Genomic DNA, 20,048 nt, shown 5'->3' with positions numbered 1-20,048 from the left:
AAAGATATCCCGTTGGTTACATCAAGCTTCGCTGTACCGCTTTATTTAAATCCTTTGTTCAAGTTATGCGAAACACACTGTATAATGTGCATATGAAATAGCTTATATACACGTGAAACGATGTGGAATTCAACTTCACCTGCTAAATAATCTATATTGAACATTTTTCACGTGCAGTTTCGGTTAAACCGCTGAAAGACGGCTGTGACATCACAGACGAGTTCCAGTCTCTTGGATTATGAAAAACAAAACTGCCATATAATCCATCACTGCTTATTCATGTTATGCGATTCCAGCTTTTGCGCAGGCTTGCGTAAGGGTTGTTGCGAATAAAAAGGAACAAAACAGCAACCTTAATGCAGTGTTTACACCGCCGGGATAGCGCAGTGGTTACGGCGCTCGACTACTGTTCCCAAGGATGAGTGATCGAATCCCGGCCTCGGTGGAGGCGAAAAGCAAGGCGCCCGTGTGCTGTGTGATGTCAGTGCACGTTAAAGAACCCCATGTGGTAGAAATTTCCGAAGTCCTCCACTATGGTGTATCATAGCCTGAGTCCCAAAGCGACTCAGGCTATGAGACACCATAGTGGAGGACTTCGAAAATTTCTACCACATGGGATTCTTTAACGTGCACTGACATAGCGCAGCAGACGGATGCTTTACTTTTCGCCTCCATGGAAAAGCGGTGGCCGCAGCCGGGATTCGACCTCTCATCCTTGGACACATAAGTCGAGAGCTCTAACCACTGTACCACCACGGCGGACAGAGGGAGCATTTGAGCGAGAATTCTGCGTCATCGTTTCTCTCCATGAAAAGACGGCACAGATCAACCTCCTTGGTAGAGACTGACGACTGAAATGTGCATCCTGCATGTTGGGTCCTTTTTCCGCCACCTTAAGGAAGTACAAGGCTTCGCGAAAGCATTACGAGTGGCATTAGCCAAAATACCAGCGCCGTCAGTGAGTGATGCATCAGACTCCATGCTACCCACTATCGCAGCCCACGCAACAGCGGAATGAAACTTCATAATCACAGGCGCAATGGGAGACCCATCTAGAAGCACCAGGCACCTTACCACGCACCCACCCGCCCCAACTAAAAATCAAGGGGCTTTAACCTCAACCCCCTGGAAGCGGCACCCATCAACTTCCACACTCCAGATATATTTCGTACTGTGCGTGAAGCCCCGGCTTAGAGTAAAAACATTCATTAAAGTAAAATGTTATCAAAGAGGGTGATCCAACTACAACCGCAGCTTGCGCATAGTGCCAGATTTCATAAACGTATCTAATTTCCGTTAATACAAAAACAATAATTCCGACCCGAGCAAAATATTGCCTAGCTTGTGAAGCAGCTGCGATTGGTCAAGAGCCGCATAGCAACAGGTGCACAACAACGCGTTGCTATGCGTAGCAAACGCATAACAGCTGCATAGAAACGCAATGCCAAAGCAGCAGCAGGTCCCGCAGTATGGCGCCGCAGTTGCACAGCCAAACAGTAAAAGAATGTGCTTAGTTTGGATTTCGGGGTTTAACGTCCCAAAGCGACTCAGGCTATGAAAGAAGGGCTCCGGAAAATAAAAGAATGTGTGTCCCATTCCAGCCAACTACACAAAGGCAGGCGGGAGAAGGGAAAAAGCTGTACAATACTGCCTTCACACGATATTAGAGCTTCAGCCAAAAATCTGTGCATCTTTTTTTTTACTCTTATTTATTTATTTATTTATTTATTTATTTATTTATTTATTTATTTATTTATTTATTTATTTATTTATTTATTTATTTATTTATTTATTTATTTCCTCTAACGGCATAGTATATTATAGAGGGGAGGTGCAAAAAAAATACAAATTACACGAAAACTAGAATACAAATATAAAAGATACAAAAAGCAAAAAAGGCAAACAGAACAAATCAACGCTTACAAGAAAATATACTGTTACTGCCCCGAATTTCAATTGGTAGCACGAGAAAAACGCTACAAAATACAATGTAAGTAAACAAATAATGTTACTACACGCAGTAAATCACTTGTTACATTAGTTCACAAAAAACCTTGGACGGCAGTTTTAAAAGTTATCAGCGCTGGTAATGCTTGTAAGTGACGCAGGTAAGTTGTTCCAACCTTTGCTAGTTTGGGGAAGAACCGAATACGAATAGCTTACGGTGTTACTATGAGGAATATTCACTTTTTGGCGGTTGTTTAGGCGAGATGAAATATACGGTGGTGGTTGAAACCAAAGAAGCTAGACGTAAGTATGAAACATATTTTATGAAAAAGACATAGGCGAGATATTTTTCTGCGGATGAATAGCGAGGTGTAGGAATGATTTCATATTAGTAACACTGGAAGTCCTTAGGTAATTGTTTAGGGTGAATCGGGATGGGCGATTTTGAATTGCCTCTAGAGATTGTATGAGGTTGGCATGTCCGGGGTCCCAAACTGATGACGCATATTCTAGTTGTGGACAAATGTAAGTTGTGTATAATAATAGTTTTAGTGATGATGGAGCCAGTGCAAAATTTCGACGACTATATCCCAGTGTTTGATTAGCCTTAGAGGTTATATAGTCAATATGTGTTTTCCAGGATATATTAGTAGCAATATGAACCCCCAGGTACCGGTAAGAAGGTCCGCTCTCTAATGAATTGTTATTAAGCAAGTATGCTGGACACGTCATATTAGTGCGATATATCCACATACACTTACTTTTTTTTTTAATTTTAATTCCATGCGCCATGCGTGACACCACTCATGTTATTGAGGTCCTCCTGAATGGCCGTAATATCTGAGTGATTAGTTATTTTACGATATAATACACAGTCGTCAGCAAACAGACAGACTCTTCACCGTGAAAATATCAGAATCTAAAAAACATATTTCAAAATCATACCATCATGTTTATTTTCGTATAAAATGTAGAACTGCGCGAATGAAAGCGGACTAGAGAGAAACAAAAAACGGCAACACGGTGGTCACTTTTTGTTCCTTCCTATCCTGGCCCGTTTCATTTGCGCCGTTTTACCTGCACTGAACCAACTAGCCCGCAAAAATGTTCATATTCATGTACTACTGCTACCTTCTGATTGTACGTGCCCCGCCCTTTTTCCGCACAGTAGTCCGCTGGCGCCGATTTATCCGGTTAAATCCGTAATCTGTTTCCCGGTTGAGGTCCTCCCGTTCCTCTCTTTCCTTCGAGTGCATCATCACACACCAGGCGCACGTAAAAAGGGGCCTCGATCGAACAGAAAGTGCCCGATGACCACGTTCCCGGGTGGCGAGAAGAAGAATGCGCCGAGCGATCCCCATAAAAACATAAAATGCAGACCCTCATCAACCTATTAAACTTGATGACGAAAGCTGGAAGCAGACTAAGCAGCCGGAGCCGTTTCCTTCCTTGCAGCCTAGACATAAAAAGAAAGAAGGAAGAAGCGAAAGCAGCTCCAAATTACCGGATAACACATGGCCGGAAGATAGGACCTTTTCGACGCACAAGAGCAAGCCAGGAGGAATGGGGGAGCACTAGAAGTACCCCCGTTATAGAAGCGGATTCCGGGCGGCTCATAAAGGCGGCTAAATGACCGCTGAGGCCTGCAGTCGAGAGCCCAATACATTCACAGCAGATGATGACAACGACCAGCAAACTAACATAGGTAGAAAAACAATATTAACAGCGAATTACGAACCCTTGAGATAAAATTCATCTCAGTTCATTTACGCGGTCTAACATGAAATGGCGAAAAAATTTGGCAGACACGTCCAAGCGAGGATCACTCGCGAAAGTTTATCAGGAGCTCTATAAGGTCGACGCCTGAACAATTCCGACCAGTGTTACTGAACTGAAACGATCGTTTTTAATAGTCCAGTTAATAGTCCAGAAGTTTCCGATTCCGTGAAGATCCGGTGCTGCTTAGCCACTGTGAACCCTTGTTTCCCGTTGTTGTGTGACTCAGTCGTCTCCCTTCACTGTGCACCACTCAACCAAGGCTCAAGCTTAAAGGTGAAAAAAGCGCGCACCACTGATTGCGCGCACCACTGATTGCGCGCGCCCAGGCCTCCTCCAACTGCGTCCATATTTGCCACAAAGCCAGGGGCAAGGAAGTGAAAAGGAAGCAAGTTCGACCTATGGAGCTCTCCTATCAGTAGAAATCGGGATGCACGGATACTTAAATTTAGCAACTGCACTCTCACCGCTTTTTGAAACAGTGGCGAAGGAGCATAATTTTGGCCCTCGTAACAAAATGTCCCGCAGAGTTCGGGACCACAGAGAACTGCAAAAATCGGGCTTGTAATGATGTCCTACAGATTTTCCCACTGCGAACTCGAATGTATAACTGAGATTAGGAAAAAACGCTGCTTGGTCACCCGACTGGACAAAGCATCGGCGGAACTGGCACTGGTACTACGTATAGACTGCATTTTGCTTTTAGCTGAAACTAGATTGCCGTCCGAAAACACTTCCACGATAAGGCACTTCCCAGACTTTGACGTTCAGCGAAACTTCGACTCATATTTTGGAAGGGATGCGCCAACACGATACACTGTTCTGGAAAGAAGAGCCAGGGCACTGAGTGAAAAGTTTTTCACTTTGGGTGCCAGGCATCGTACGTTGAATTTTATAGAGAACATTCCGGTTCCATCAGTTGGTGCTGCAGCACATGTGTTTAATTCGAAAGGCATCGCCAGTAAAAAAGAAAAAAAAAACTGATTTGTTGACTATGCTGCCTATAGCCACCATACTTTGACCATCCACCTAGGGAAGAGCTCGGTCAGAGATTAAGAAATGACTCTGCTCTGGATTTGCACGGATTCTAGAGTTATTTGCGGGAGAAAAACGTGCAGCCCCCTATTTCCAGCACAGAAACAACTTTACCCTATCTTGACAAAATGTCAACTAGAACAGGCATCAGAGGCATTAAATGATAACGGAGGCAAAAGAGCAAGACAAGTGGCATTTCCCCTTCTTGGAGCATTGCTTTTCGCTCAAACGAGGGAAGAGCTATAAATCGCCCAAGAATGATATACGACGCAATTTCTGGAAGGACCGAGAGACAGTCAGGAGGAAGCAGCATTGGAGCAAATCCGACCGCGCAGACGCACGCCACCGAAAGCGGCCTCTTCGCGAATGACACATGGGCCCCCGAAGGTTCTCTGCTGAGCGAAGGAAAGAGGACCCATGAACCTCTACAACCCTGCTCTCTAGACTGCGGGATTGACGCGAAATGTGTCTCGCCCTTCTGTTGTCTCTTTCAGTAAAGCGCGTGTCGTTTCTCAGAACCAAGCAAGCTTCCAAGCTTTCACGAAGCAAAACAAATAGCTAAAAGCGCATTTCCTCTCCATTTCAAGATGAGCGTTAGCAAGGTTCGAAAACTGCGGGTTCGACTCCCATGAGGGTAGAAGTGCCCTTGATTACGGTCCCGCCGCTCGACTGCTGAGCCCAAGGACACGAGATCGAATGCCGGGCCGCAGCGGCCGCTTTTCGGGTGAAAAGGAAGGCGCCCGTGTGCAGTGCACGTTAAAGAACCACAGGTGGTCGAAATTTCCGCAGTCTTCCACTACGACCTCCCCCAACAGCCTGAGTCACTTTTCGATTTAAACCCTACGCACCGAACCAAAATCTGATGACGATAGCTCATTAGCTCACTATCGCGAATACACAGCATATGCTCTTTTCCAGAGCATTCTCTCGCTGTCTCTCGATGCCCTTCAATATTGGATGACAACCTTGAGAAACCCGCGCTTAGTGACAGAACATTAGTAACTTCACGGCGCGCTGCGATTGTGTAGAGACAAAAAAAAAAAAAAAAAAGACAGCATATCATGGTGGTCTGCTGCATTCGTACATCCCAAGTCATCTACCAACAAATCCTTCGGAAAGTGATGCAATGGAGTCGCGGCACGTTTACGAACGAATATTGTTAGACTTGCATCATCTCAAAAGGGCGCAGAGAAAAATCCTGCGCCGCCTGGAGGATTCGCACTTCCCAAGGAACGGGTGTTGAGGAATAAAGCACCGGAAGACAGCCACAACGAAGCATTTTAAACGACGGTAGAGAAACGCGCGAAACGGCCTCGCACACAGTGTTTCAGCTTTTATCATGGCCGGCAAGCGCCACACCGCATCGAATAGCACTACAACCGACCCCGCGCCGTCGTAAGAGCCATAACCGAAGGCGTATTCGCCCCTGCCCAAAAATAAACCATGCAGCACGGAATCATCAGCACAGCCAAAACCACTCTGATAAGGTGTCAAAGCATTGTGCAGACAAGGAAAGCCCAGCGACCCCCCAGAGAATCGCTAGAGCGATATTGAAATGAGAACAGCGATAACTATTGTTAATGCAAAACAAACATGAGCTAAAACAGCAAAAGATGGTGGACTGTGAACTGCTGAAATCGGCAGATGCGCGCCTGTTGTCTGAAGCGTACACGTGTTTCAAAACACATCACAGTGCGAGCTGCTTCACGCGACACATGTGAGCAGCGAAAGGCAAGCAGCAGGGGCCGCGACAGACGCCCGGGTCAGCGCCGGCGCAGCCTGGCGTGACAGGTCGTCGTACTTGAACGACGTAGGCCGCAGCCCGTGTGCTCGGCGGCCCGAAGCTCGCCACTGCGCTGCCCTCCGAAAGTGCGTTTTTAGCCCCGCGTTCAAGCGCTCCGCGCACCGAGTCGCCAAGAGGCGGCGATGAGCCCCTGCGTCGATGCACGCGCTGAACATTTGTGTTTCCGTCAGCGATGACGGGGGCTGTTGATGCGTCTGCTACTGAGGCAGTACTTTCGCCTCAGTCGCGGCAAAAGGTATGCACCGAAGGAACTAAGAAATTCGTCGCAAAACGACCACGCCAGGTAACCCTAGATGCATAAAGGATAAGACGAAACAACGTGCAAGTAGGGCTGAAATGGCGAACGAAAAGATTAACCGGCGTGGGATCCGCCGTTTGTAAGATTCAATTAAGGGGTGGATTTCGCGGGTTAAAGAGACAAAAGTAGGCCGAATTTCGTCTTAAAAATTCCTTTTCACCAGAAAGGTAAGCATTCGAGGCACGCAAGACATAGCTGTAGCTGCATTTCGGGCATAAGTTACCCTTAATCAGTTTGAAAATGATGACCTAAATAAATAAGTCAGGGGCGCGATGTGATGGCAGCACTGCTAAATAAGCGGCACAGTTAGGTCATACGCCTGTGCAGGTCGGTTTGCACCACCTTCTCTTCGCCTCCTGAAAGCTAAGTATTGTTTACTATCATCACTGACTTAGCGCAGTTAGACGGTGAAACGAGAGTTCATCAGCTGCATTTAAACACTGACACGCAGCCCGTGATCATTCGCTCTCTGGATCAACCTCAGCCCAGGGCTAGGTTGGTTTGTGGGGTTTAACGTTCCAAAGCAACTCAGGCTATGAGAGACGCCGTAGTGGAGGACTCCGGAAATTTCGACCACCTGGGGTTCTTTAACGTGCACTGACATCGCACAGCACACGGGCGCCTTTCTGTTCGCCTCCATCGAAAAGCAGCCACCGAGGCCGGGATTCGATCCCGCGTCCTTGGGAACAACTGCGCCATCCCGGCGGGGCCAGCCCAGGGCTACCGAACAATAATATTTCAACCCAATTCTTAGAATGAAACTTCCACTGGGGTTTTTACGTGACCGCTATCCCATTTATTTGGCTGCTTTTTTAATGACGATACAAATTACTCATACAGGTGCGGCTACAAGTACTACGATTTGCACGTTCATTATCATCATCATCATCCTAACTATACCCACTGCATGGCGAAGGCCTCTCTCATGTTTCTCCAATTAACCCGGTTCTGTGCTAGCTGCATCCACTTGACCCCTGCGAACTTCTTAACCTCATCCGCCCACCTAACTTTCTGCCGCCCCCTGCTACGCTTTCCTTTCCTTGGAATCCAGTTTGTTACCCCAAGCGACCATCGGTTATCCTCTCTTCGCACTACATATTCCGCCCATGCCCATTTCTTCTTGATTTCCACTAGAATGTCAGTAACTTGAGTTATTTCTCTGACCTAATCTGCACGCTTCCTATCTCTTAATGTTACCCCTACCATTTTTCGTTCCATAGCCCTCTGCGTTGTCCTTATTTGCACGTTGACGCCCTGCAAATGAACAGTCGGTGTTGATGAAAACGCCTGAACACAAACACACACAGAGGAACTGAGCAAGAAATCACCGAAAATTTCCAGTAATTAATTTGCCGAAAAAATAAAGAACGAACCTTAATTGGGTCTGAAATAAACACTGGAAAAGCCCACCGACTTTTCAAAACACAAAACCGACGAGTCCTGTAAATATGACGACAACCTAATGCGTGCTGAAGCCGCAGCAGAGGGACGTTTTTCTTCCCACGCGTACCGAAAGTGCGGCAGCCGTGATGGTATCCGCAAAGCAGCGCCCAAAGCCCGACAAACATAAGACGCCCAGAACATGGAGCCGGGAATTAAGTTACTCCGTCCCATCAGTTTGCGGATCAGTGCCCTGAAACAGCATGGCCAACAAATACCGGCATACTTCCGTGACGCACTTGCCACCACCAAAGAGACACTCAGAGCAGGCATCGGGGCAACCCAGTCGGCTGCAACGTGAACGGAGTAAACGGTGGCAGCCGTGCGTGCCAGCAGCCACTTGACGCACCAAAGGAGGTGCGACAATATGGCAGAGCGAAAAATTTACAATACCTGCTCAAGAAAAGCGTCTCTCCGGAGACCCGACGGTTGCGTGCCGTATAGACGCGAATATTTACGCACCACGCGACGATATCTGGCACGGCTTATCTCGACGCATTCGAAACAAGCGTTCCACTTCCGGCCCTTTGACACCCACTCGATTCCGGAATGGCTCGAACTCTCCACGAGTATGCGCCCGAGTCTAGCCCCTAGGCCCACGATCATTCGATCGATCTTAGAAAGAAGATGCTCCTGCAAGCCAAGTCAAAAAGTGATCGATCAACCGCGCTCAAGTAGCGACGTCGCGATCAGAGGTCTAAGCATTTGAAAAGGCAACACACTGACGTGCACGTTAACAACACACGTCCTACTCTGGCATGCCGTAGAAGGGAGAACTTCGGATGCAACCACCTGCGGTTGTTCACTTGCACTGACATAGCACAGCGCACGGGCGCTTCTGTATTTGTTTCCACCCAAATGCGGCCGGGATCGATCATCCCGCGACCTTGTGATCAGTGGCTCTCTCGCCGAGGAATCCCGGCAGGTGACTACGCTTATGTCGATAGCTCAGCTGCCATTCAACACTACGTCACAGTGGCGGCGATTTTGTGTTGCTTCAAGCACGGCGAAAGGCTGCAGACGTATCTAACCCGCTTATCGTTACCTCTTCCGGCTTGCACTGTTGAAGCTGCACTCTGCACCATAAAATGGCGCCAAATGACGTCACTCGAATACCTCATCTATACCGAAATTTACGGTATACAGTCCGCGAGCTGTACGTTGAAACGTAAATAATCTCAGGCTTCGCGGAAAATGTGGCACTCGCTTTTCAATACCACCTGGTATAGGATGAATGTCATATGATTCTATGCAGCGAGTGCAGACTGTATAGCGGAAATCACGGTGCCATCACTTGGCGACAGCCTGCTGCAGCTACAGAATGGCTTCTGATACTCTCATCTGGCGACAGACGTCAGGCTTCGCAGAAGCCCTTTTTAACTCGAAGGAGCGCACATTTCATGGGAACATATATCGACTGCTCAGAACAAAAAAAAAAAAAAAAAAAAAAAATGCCGAGGTTTAACTCTGCTTAAACCGAATAAGACGCGCAGTGTTTTGCTTAGCGGTTAAGCATTGAAAGACTGCTGGCACAGAGTTTGGAAAACAGTGCCTTCCCCGAAATGAAAATTGATTTGTTTTGGGGAGGGGCGCATTGGCTGTTTCATTTCTCTGTGGCCGCCTACGCTTATAATTGACGGCACATAATTGAAGGTACAGCCACCCAAATCTTTAACTGGAGTGCGTGATGGCCGCATTCTGAGAGGCTGCTGAAAGTCCAAATATAAGCAAATGCACATAAAGCCGTTGCTTAATCTTGAAATTATTGCAAGTTTTATCTGCCTTAGGACGCAGAATCTCAGAAAATGCGGCCGTGACGCACGCCAGTTAATTATTTCAGCGGCTGTACATATAGCGTCATTTCGAATCTCTATCGCTAACTAGTCGTAGCAGATGGATGCTAAGTGGGAAGCGAAATGGTATGACTGAACAAAGAACGGCTTTACATTTCTGTTGCCACTCCCTGCCTAATGGGGCAAGTAAAACTTACGCCTTAAAAATCGATACGAAGGGAGACTTATTCCCCAGTGTGCAATCCACTTTTGCGAGCTCAGGAACGCCCTATATGTGTGATGAAAAAGGAAATGCAGTACAGGCAACTTCCTCGCACGATAATGAAAGAGAAAAAGAAGAGTGTCTTACGTTTCCTACGTAAAGGGACGCCAGGAAGCTGAAATGTCTTTTACGAGAACAGCTTTGCAATGACAATAGTAATTAAAGAATAGTTTTCAGTAACATGCATGCAAGGCAAAAATGCGCACACCCGGTATCTAGCAACCTGGCACCAAATAATAATAATAATAATAATAATAAAAAAACTCGCATTTAAAAAGGCACTCGACATTCATATAACGGACTACAACTGTTTCTCGGCGCAAGAAGTCAGCGTGTCTGAGCAACTATTCGAAATGCAACAGACGGAATATTTCAATTGCCTATCTGTGTTCAAATCCTGATCGGACGGCGACGAAATTGAGGTCGAAGCTATCGCTAATCGGAATACGCCTTCAGTAAGGGAAGCAAACATGATGCAACCGAATGGCCCCTAACGCCTCCTGCCTGCTGCGTCGTCAGCAAATTTGCATCACAAAGCTGACCGGAAAGCCGCTTATCCTGCGAAAGCTGTATCTACAACATGCCATCTCCACAAGGTGAGAGCTTCGTCAGCGCTCAATGAAATCGACGCAGCCCTGTCGGCCGCTCTAGCGGACAGGGCGTTGATTTCGCCTTCCTGCACACATGCATGCGTAAAGCGGGCAAGGAATGCGCGAGCCACAGCGGGAAAGGCGCTCGATGATAGCATGCTTTCCGCCCCCCCCAACTGACCTTAGGGCGATCGCAGCGAGGCCAGACTCACGCGCGCCGACCGCCACGTGCCCCTGGTCGCAGACCACGGCCAACAGCTGCCCCACCGCCGCAGGACGCCTTTGCGCGCGCAGCTGGGAGCGGCAGAGACGGGCGTGTAGCCGCTCGCTCCCACAAGGAGAACAGACGCTGACGTAAGCCACCTACCGTGGGACAGGCCCCGGGGTAAAGCCTTCCACAAGCAAGACTGCGCCTGCCTCATGAGCACGAAATTCGATTGGAAGTGCTGCCGTATTCTTAATCTTGCCTTCACGTCCGCAGAAGCGGTGCGTTTCGTTGCTCCGATTCGCTACGTTCATCGATCGACGAGCGCTAACGTTAGCTACAGATGCCCACGTGCAAAAGATGTAAATAGTAGACTGAGTGATTGCTGAACTTGCTATATAACAATTCCGGTAACAATATCTCGGATATAACAATGGACTACCATGGCACCCGTCACTTTCTTCATGCTTTATTTCGCAAAATAAACCCTTATAACATGCTGTCCTATCTGATATAACAATGAAATCTGGTCACACAGCCAGAAAGACGGAAACCACACCAGTCCAAGCCCACTCCCAATGCGAAAGCGCGCACATGGGGAGCTGATGGAGACAATCGATGGGCAACCGGGTGCTGCGAAAGAGAAAACCCAGCGACCATGCACACAGATGTCGTGCATGCCAGGATAGTTTACATGCCGCGGCGGCATGAGGGGACGAAAAAAGCTGCTGGGGTTTAACCCTGCTAAACCCAGACGAAGCGAAAGATTTGTTAGGCTTAGTTACGTTTCTTGTTATTCATCACTATCGCTACTATCATCATTGTGGACTAAATTCACCCTTATTATCGCTGCTAATATAAATATCATTATTACCAACTGCAGCATTGTTTTTTTTTTTTTTTTAGATTAACCATCGCTGACCTTGGTAGTCAAGCTTTCGCTTAAAAGAAAAGACAGATGTCGATGCACTAAGACCCCTTAAGAGCGATAAGGAGAAAGCTTTTGTTGGTGGTTGTACTGTAGTGTTTATCTGACAGAACCCCGCCGATCACACAGTGCAGGACAGCGGCTTCTTCCGCGCCGGATTCGAGGCGAGTAGCTCCTCTCGGCGGCGATGGCGCGCGCTCTTTGCTCCGCTTGGTCTTCATAGCTGGCATGCGCCAGGCTCCATTATTAATTTAAACAGCGCGAACCAGAAGACACAGGACAAGATAAAAGGAAGCCACGGTACAAGCGCTGTACTTCCTGTTATCTTGTCCTGTGTCTTCTGGTTCGCGCTGTTTAAATTAATAATGGATGTTTACCAACTCGCCCAACAAAGTATCTTGGTAATGCGCCAGGCTACCTCCTGGAGACCGGGGTGAAAACCAGGTGGATAACGCGCGGCGAGGAGGTTGTGCTACACTCGTGTAGCGCCATCACGGTACTTACTCTCATGGTTGCCTGCACTCATTGGTGGGTCTTTGCTTATAAAATTAGCTGATTATTTTCAGTTTACTCCAACAAGAGACTAAAGTGTAAACCTATACAACAATAAAGGTCAGAAAAAATGTTTTAACATTCCACTTTTTTACAGCTGTAAAATTTGAGTCATATAAAGGCTGATAAAGATGTATTTGCGATAGTTTCGTATCAGTTCGTCCGATGTACATACCGTGTTTTACCACGCGCAGCATGTACTGCGCGAGTCGTTTTCTGTGCGCATTATGGTTGATAGTATTTCTTGTGCGCGAGTCGGCCGATCACGCACGATAAATTCGATTCTCGGAGCCGATTAGCGGCCCGTTCCCGGCGTCCAAGCGAAGACCCGAAACCGCCAGCAGAGAAGACAACACTCGAGGTAAATAGAGGCAGTGGTCTATGCGGTGGCGGACTTCGCTCGAAAGCTAAAGACCGCAACCAACACAGCCGTTCAGTTTCGCATGACTTCCCATTAGTTATATCCATGCAGTAATTAAGCACGCTGCAGCTCTCTCCGCGCCACGCGATCTACCGTTGTCTCATGAACCAAGTTTCACCACATTTCCACCATCGTGTGCAAAACAAGATGCCAAAAGTGTTCAGACATTTCACGTGTGAGTAGTTCTTTTTTCCACTTCCAATGGGCATATATTCCCACCTGTGTTTCTTTAACAACTGTCACGTCTCGCTCGTCAGGGCTCACCACCACCCTGACCAACCTTCACACACTTGCCTAAACTTATGAAACGAACAAGGAAATATTCAACCAGCAATATTGAACTGCGCCGCAACAGCGTTCCACGCACCGCACTGTACGTACTGCAATCTGCGACTAACGCGACCTCTATGGTCCCCGTTTTGCCAACGTTATTAGGTTGGTACGCCGCCATTTGCGCTAGATTTGGTCCAGAAGTAGCGTCGAAAGTGCTGGCTACCATGCGTGAAGTGCCATCATGGCTGCGAATATGATTAGCAAAGGAGTGGAGAGGGTTTACATGGGAGTGCCGCTTTCGTTCTGGTTGTATTAACTCTGGTGGTTGTCGTCGCGCCCCTACGTTGCCATGGAGATAGCATGGAACGCTAGGCAAGGAGAACATGTTTTCTTCTCGTGCCCGGCGTGGCGCAGTCTGGTTAACGCGCTCGGCCGGTTAACGGAGGGGCATGAGTTCGATTGCCATGGACAATGATTTTTTTCCTTAAAAGCTAGAACCTCACCGATATCCCGCGGAATATCGCGGACACATCTCGCCCACACGAGATTTTCGCTATGAGCCAGGTAGGCTTTCGCCTTTGAAGCTAAAGCTTTCAGAGATCTCCTGTTTCATAAGGTGGGCCTCTCGCAGAAAACGCGCCGGGGTGCCGATTAGAGCTGGGCTCGGGCCGGCCCGAAAGCCCGTACCAAGCCCGGGCCGCTCGGAAGCCCTCCGGCCGGGCCCGGCCACAGTATATTTGTTTCGGGCGGGCCGGACAACCCGATCACGAACACGTGCAACTTTTGCGAAAGCGCGAATATGGCTATATTAGTGCGATAAGCGTCTAGAATTTTGCCGCGTCCTCCCCACGCGATGCTTCGACCTGCCTTTCCTTCTCCTCGCCGCGAACGGATATTTGGTAGCCGTCAGTGACCGAACAGAGAGGCCGCTTATGGGCTATTTAGTTTCGAGTTTTGCATCTCCGTTTCGGTAACACCGGCGCTGATGTTAAGGTATCCGTTTCAAGATTCGCGCCACGCTGTCGCCTATCAAACGTGGCTTACTTCTGCCTCGACATGGCCCCGTTTGAAGCGGGACATAGCTCAAAGCATCTGAGGTGCAAGAGTTTCCTCTCGTTTCTCTCGCTCCGAAAAGTTCGCGTGAAGGGCACACGGTGAGCCAGGCGAGCTCACAGAGTACTTACTTGACCACAAAACCAACTCCTTGTTTAAGTTTAGAGCTAGCGAACTTTTGGAGAAGCAAACAAGCTGCTTACCGACAACATTCTTTCCCATCAAAGAACGTGTTACTCATTCCAGCCACAAGTTGTAGCACCGAAATAAACTTCAGCACTACCGGACTCATTATTCAGGAGCGCCTCAAATGCCTCAAATCAATGCATAATTTGTCGTTTTTGCACAATATGTTAATTCTACGTAGGTGCTGTACCTCTAAATATTCAGCAAAATTTGGTATTTCAAACGTGGGAACTCAACGTTCCAAGATCTTGGATACCCTGAAATATTTTTCTTGTTTTTCATAGCTTCAACTGCAATTATAGCATGATGGGCCGGGCTCGGGTCTGTGGCGTCGGGCACCGGGCCAGGCTCGGGCTCAAGATTTCGGCCCGTGCACACCTCCAGTGCCGATGCCGATACTTTGCAGCGTAGGCCACGGGCGCCGTACGTAACTGACAGTCACTGCGGTGCAGGCTTCCTGCGAGTGCGGTTCTCATTTTCCTTTCTTTCGTCACCGTACCCTCAGCCACAGTGTTTCCCGTTAAGAATTGCTTCTGGAAAGCGGGTTTCGATACAGTGACGCGAAGAATGACGGCGGCCTGTCGAGACGAATTCTTGCGTGGTGACGATACAGCCTCGAACCTATGAAAAAGAGGCATTACAAACGATACAACCTCTCCGGGACTTTCCTCACTCGGATATGTGATCAGACACCCTGCGTAGAGATATATGAACAAAATATGCCATAGAACAGTCAAGCCGACTCATTTATTTTTTCCTGCAAAGAATTCAGTATTGTAAGCACTTTGCCTTTAAATTTATTCCTAAGTCCTAAGTATAGAGGACTATATTTAGTCCTCTATACTTAGGACTTAGGTCAACTATACTTAGTCCTCCGTATATCTAGGAACAAAACCATTCTAAAACATTCTTATTCTGTGGATGGCATCGCACTTAAGGAATCGTCTGCTGTTAAATACCTCGCAGTTACTCCGTTATTCCGGCCATGTCTGGAGTATGCTTCGTGTCTATGAGACCCTTATACGGCGAAAAATATTCACAAAGAAAGAGTTCAAAGAACAGCGGCGAGATTTATTTGCAACAAATATAAACGCACTGATAGCGTGACAGAAATGCTTGATTATCTTCGTCTCGATACACTTCAAGCGAGGCGTTCTGAATGCAGGTTAAAATACTTGTATTTAATATATAACAGCATAATACAAGTCAACAATCACAATTTTATTACCCCTCACAGTCTGCGCACAAGCTCGCGTTTTGATGGCGGGAAAATGATTGAGGAATATACCCCCCTGATCAATACTTTCAAGTATACATTTTTTCCTAGAGCCATACACGCTTGGAATAAATTACCTAGGAAAATTGTGGACAGTACCAGTGCCTAACAGTTCGTCGCAAATTTGGAAATGCTCGGTTGAAGTTGTACTTGTATTCCTGCATTGTTTTTGTTTTTTGTTGTTGTTGTTGTTGTTTGATATGTTTCATGCTTTGACTTTCTGTAACTGATTGTGATTGCCTTTGTTGATGTATTCTTCTAATGTGGATTTTATTTGTGTCCACCACAGCTTGGAGTCAAGCGACTCTGCAGTATTTCTAAATAAATAAATCAATTTCTTTGGCAAGTGAATATTCTTATAAGTGGGTTGGACTAATCTAAAAAAAAAATTAAGGAAGAAGAGAAAGACAACAGAGATACTCGTCAGTTGTGACACATACGATGAGGCTGCTGAAACCAAGAACTTTCCAAACATCACTTCCGCCTGCGGCCAATAGGTTCTACTCAGTGTATGCCAGCGAAATCTAGCCACAAGCAATTCCTATTGCTCAAAGCATTTCAGTGTACGCGTAACAAGAAATTTTGCTTTTATTATGTCGCACCTAACGAGTACATAAAAAAAAAAAAAACCTTATGCGCATTCTTTTTCCATTTTAGCTACTTTGTTTCATTACGCGTCCCATTTAAAAAGCAATTCACGAAGCATCTGACATCGCATTGTATTCACGCTCAGGCTATGTTCAGTTAACATTACACCCTGCATGGGAGAGTATATCATATGAGTCTCAAATAAAAATCAAGAGAATGATACGTACAAGTGAATGCTATTGTTGTGAGCTAAATGTGTGCCGAGACGAAAAACTAACGTACATTACCCTCAAATAGTTTAGACACTTCCGTGGACTATAGGCGTAAGGAATAACTGATTTGCGTAATGGATCAGCATGCGCAAAGTTTACTTATTGCTGTCAATATCTGCCATGAATGTTACAATGGGCACGCAAGGTGCTTTGATCCCAGTAAAAAACATGACTGCACGCCCATCATCGTCTCTTTTTACTTTTCTTACGTCAAGTAGCCGAGCAGCGGGCCCAAAGACAAGCCTGAAAGTTTCATATCAGATGTGCGCATACGTGCTATGGAACGCCCTTTTTTTTTTTCTTTTTTTTTTAAATACGTTACGCCAAGAGGCTTTCAACGTGTACAGTGTGTCACACTGATGATAAGATAAGAAGGCAATTATCCCAGGCGGCTTCACGGCATATTGGGCGCAGTTGACAAGCGCTTGAGCCCATGGTGGCACATCGTTTGCCTTACACACCTTCCAGGGAACGCCTTGGCTCCTCCTGTGACGTCATCTCGCAGCAATAAGCTTCCAGTGATCAATACACAATTTTTCCTCTGTTAAAATTGCAGAATGAGGAGCACGAACATTACGCGGCGATTATTTTGTACTCACTCGCCACACAACAGCTTTGAGCACTTTTTTTTTTTTTTTTTTGCAGTAGGCGTTTTTTTTTCTTTTCGTTTTTTTTTTGTGTGTTAAATCTTAAAAATTTATCACCAAAATTTTTCCTTCCTCCTTTTTCTAGATATAGGTTTTATGGAGCGCAGCAATAATGAAAAATGAAACCCATTCGATTAGCTTCACAGATGCGTATGCACAGTTTTATTGGGGACACATGTATTTATTCTAATCTAGATTGTGCTTGAAATAAGTACGTTCGCTTCCGAGACAAATATATACACTACCTCAGTGCACTTACTTAAACGTTCATGTAGCTATTAACAAAGGAATACCTGCCTGACTCCACAATTTCAACTTTTCTTGTTTTGTTTGTTTTTCCTTAGCGTTGACACCGAATAATATTTTTAATCTTGCAATTAAGCAACGCGTTAAGTGCTCGACCACAATGCGCACAATGCGCACTTTGACACGAGTTCACATTTGTGATCATCCTCACAAGTGCCAATCTCACTGGAAAGCATGTTCAAGCGTAAAGTCCGTGATTAAATGATGATGGTTCGGCAGACTGATAGAGTTTTAATTCAGTGATAGTTGCTTAAAAATTTAGTAGTATGCGACAGCGTTGACAGCTCCTCCGTTGTCAAGTTGCTTCACGAGGTCGTATCCTTCATCCATGTGTAATACCGACGTCCTCTTCACGCGCCCTTCAATAAACTAATCATTTGGGGGATATAGGTAGCCCGACTCAGTAATCGAGCGCCCTAAGCACTGAACCGCCGCGGCGGGGCCTCAACGCCCTACAAGGGAACCAGCAGTAGAGGCAAAAACAAGCTGCATTCCCAGGAAAGAATGCAGTCGGGGAACGCAAAAATGGCGTCGACATACGCAACACATCAAATGAATAAAAATAAACACTGTCACGTCTGCGAAAACCGGTCGCGACAGCAGCCATGCCCAGATTCCGTCGCCGCCTTATCCGCATGCGTGAAGACACGTGCCGACGGATGGGCTTCAATCGCGAAAGACTCGCTACATGATAGGACGCCCGGCACATGCGCGAAAAGTACGCGAACAATCGCGAGAACCCCGTTTTTCCGTCCATGACGTCTGGCATATTCGGAAAGAAGCCTGTGCGGAGTTGACGACGAAAAAGCAGCGCAAAGAAATGAACGCGTCGTTCCCACGAAGGACGAAGAGCCCCCCCCCCCCCCTTTCTTGTAGTTCGACCTCGTTTGCATAAAGCTCCGTCTAGAGCCGGTCTAGACCGCGCCGTCTGACCAATGCGGCGCCTCCCCTTCGGGGCCGGAAGGAACTATATGCTCCAAACGCAGCGGGCTCTCCGACAAACCAGACGCGTTCACGAAGAGGGTTTTTTTTTCTTTCTTTCTTTTTTTTCAATAATAAGGCAGCTCCAGCTGCGCAAGAAAGCAGAAAGATGAGCGTCGTGACAAAGTGTAAAGCCTTCATCTCTGACGCCCCCCCCCCCCCCCCCCCCACTGCGTCTCTTGCTTTTTTTTTTTCTTTTTTTTCACATTTATGAAAGGAACCGCAGAAACAGAGAATGAAAACCGCTGATGTGGGCAGCGGTTGAAAAGCGCCGCACGAAGAGCCTGTCGGCAAGCGAGGCGCGTTCTATCAGTCTAAGTCCGATGGCGTCCAATATACAGGCGAAATGAAGCCACAGATAACGTTTTATGGGCTATGCCAAAATTCGAAAAGTCATCGTCCGCAACTCAAGGCTGCAGTAGCCGTCACACGCAATCCCTCCGCGACAGAAAGTAGTTCGCTGTTGAGGCGTTTCTGGTTACTTAAATAAAAATCTAAGCATCGGAACATATTACCACAGCTGCATCCTACTACAGCAACTGTGCCCAGTGTTCTCATATGAACATTTGCATATTGGACAAAAACGCAGCACTAATATGGTTTCTATTTCACAGCAATCAGTACTTTAAAACTTCAAAAAATAAGTAACTTCCTTAATTCAGCAAACGGGGTCTGCTTTACGACTCTTTTTTTTTTTTTTCAAGATGTTGGTTTTAACAATTACGGAAGCTGTCCGGCATTACGTTACCTTCATGTTGTCACGTAAACCAGGAATATTATATATATATATTACAGTGTAGGACGAACGTTTGCGTCACAGTGCCATCAGAATAGCGTACGTAAACGTGCGGCCAACGCACGAAATCAGCAGCCTTAGAGTATTACCCCAGTTTCTTCCCCAAGCTAAGAAAAGGCCGATTTCCGCAAGGGAACGAATTCTGCACTGAAGGCAGCACTTATTGCCTACCAGAACTATATCGAGTGGTGCCTGCTTGACGTTCGCTGCGCGCTTGTGCAGTGCTGCGAAGGTGCCGCACAATTATCAGTTGCAAATTAACGATCGCATCGGCAAACCGGCGTTTTCAAGGAAGCCTGCAGCCAAATTCATACACGCAACCCAGAAACATACACACTTCAGAGGAAACTTAGTCACGTTCACTGATAACGACAGGTTCTTTCAGATTATGAACTGAGGTGCTTCCAACAAATCGTAAACACCTTGCGACGAAAACTAACCACAAGACAGCCGGGTGTTTAGCGGTACAAACGCTTATCCATATATTCGTCTTAGCATGCAACGCTCAACCGAGCGCAGCTAACCGAGATGAGCACGGAAAAAAAAAGAAAAAAGAAAAAAAAACTTTTACAGAACTGCTGAACTGCAACGTCACTGTCATCGGTATCATGATTACTAT

At 46.8% G+C, this 20,048-nt stretch overlaps 1 protein-coding gene across 4 annotated transcripts in view; it reads right to left on the bottom strand.

The window, feature by feature from the left end:
* The window catches only part of Ae2 (anion exchange protein Ae2), a 228,046-nt gene that overhangs the window by 194,661 nt on the left and 13,337 nt on the right, over positions 1–20,048 (bottom strand). The window contains exon 1 of one of the 4 annotated variants that reach the window (XM_084591399.1): positions 8,694–8,756. The exons of the other annotated variants lie outside the window; for them this stretch is intronic. The gene's annotated coding sequence lies outside the window, so the exon portion shown is untranslated. Of the gene's footprint in view, positions 1–8,693; positions 8,757–20,048 lie in introns of those variants that run through there. 4 annotated transcript variants of the gene reach the window in all.

Source organism: Amblyomma maculatum, chromosome 1 (genome assembly GCF_055883805.1).
Source record: "Amblyomma maculatum isolate TAMU_Amacu chromosome 1, ASM5588380v1, whole genome shotgun sequence".
Lineage (NCBI taxonomy): Eukaryota > Metazoa > Arthropoda > Arachnida > Ixodida > Ixodidae > Amblyomma > Amblyomma maculatum.
This window is presented reverse-complemented; position numbering and strand designations above follow the sequence as displayed.